Source organism: Berghia stephanieae, chromosome 4 (assembly GCF_034508935.2).
Source record: "Berghia stephanieae isolate SIO BIC M18660-M18661 chromosome 4, UCSD_Bste_1.3, whole genome shotgun sequence".
In the NCBI taxonomy this organism is placed as follows: domain Eukaryota; kingdom Metazoa; phylum Mollusca; class Gastropoda; order Nudibranchia; family Aeolidiidae; genus Berghia; species Berghia stephanieae.
The window spans coordinates 68,510,352-68,512,005 of record NC_088363.1 but is presented as its reverse complement, the minus strand read 5'-3'; positions in this window follow the sequence as shown (position 1 = coordinate 68,512,005).

Sequence of the window (1,654 nt, the reverse complement as noted above, 5' to 3'; positions counted from 1 at the left end):
ACTGTTTGGCTGAAAATTCAATCTTCAGCGTCTAAATCACCCAAACATTATATCACCTGAACGCGATGGGTTACAAATTCATTTTTAATGGCTTAGACTATTGCACCAAAAAAAAAATGTATTTAAGTGAGATAATGATATTTTATTCATTATAAATATTATTTGCAAGTGATCCAGAGGCTATTTCCGGTTGGCGGACTGTAACCGATAGTATTAGTGTCACGAGGTTTCCCGCCGCGCTGCTCATGACACAAGATGGAACCACTTCCGGTAAGATAAAAAGGAAAAAAATTAAAAATCTCCAACTCGCGATATCGTTAAAGCCGTTAACATGTACTATTTATATTTCACTCTTATTTAATCATTTCAAGTTGGCGAGTCAAGGCGTGATGGAGGAGAAACCTTAATGAAATCAATTTGTTCCCCGTAATCAAATAGGAGAGCTTGAGTGTGTGGCAACTCGGTTTACTTGATTGACGACCACATAATGGCTTGGGGAGTAAAAATTCACTGGAGAAAAAAAAATAAATAAACAACTCACATAAGGTCAAGTGGATTGATTTGAAAGAATGGTTTGTGGATGAGATAATTGCGAATCAAGACATAGTCATTTCTATAATTGTTTTATTTTTTTGTCAATCGTCTAAGAGAGGACAAGGCTTGAACTTAAATAAACGTTTTGGCAACAATACAACAGGAAATATATAATTTAAAAATTCCCTTTATTCATCCCATAGGGGAAATTCGTCTTTAGGGTCTATTCCAAAGGGAAGACTGGAAAAACCCAGGCGTCAGCCGCAGAGCAGCGCCGCAAAGTGAGCTAGGGCGAGGTGACACAGCGCAGCAGCGGGTGATTGAACTCTGTACCTTTCGAGTAAGAAGTAAAGACCGTACCACTGAGCCAAGTACAGGAAAATTGTGACCTACCGCCTCGATCTAGTATTATCTATGGATGAACTAGATGACAACAGGTGAATTTAAATGTGGAATGGCCTGGAATCGAACATTTTAATCATTCGTTCTATAAGAAGCTATATTCGTGCGACTATGTTGTCTAGTGGTATGACTCTCTCCCTCGAACATGAAGGTCCAGGGTTCGGGAACTGCTCTGAGCGACGCATAGGAAAAGGCCCTTTACTCACATTCTCTCACCGTACTCCGGTGTAAAATGAGTACCTGACCGTCACCAGCGTTGTCTCTGCCGGAAAAAAATGTAATATCGCCTAATAGGCGTCATGTCTCGTCTTCCATGTTAAGTGTTGCTGTTGGCCGAGGGCCAATTGTAAAGCGCCTTGAACGCGTTTAATGAATATTGCGCTATATAAAAGATCAGGTTTCTTTATCCCGCAATACAACAAAATTGCCTTTCAGTGTCAACTCATTTTCTGTCTGGATGGGACTCGGCAGTGTTTGAATGTCACCTGAAATCCCATCCAATGTTGCGATAATTATACAAAAGGGCGTAGACAGTCAATGTGATTGATAATAATAATATGTCTATAAATCAATACGTGTTGTCAAGGTTGTCCTTACAGTTGTACGGTTGCGACCAAAACGCGTTCCTCATTGTATAAAACTTGCATTTTTCTACAATTGCAAGACGTGATATCTACTTAGGTTGAAGAATCTGCTTGAGAACTTCATACCAATTCAA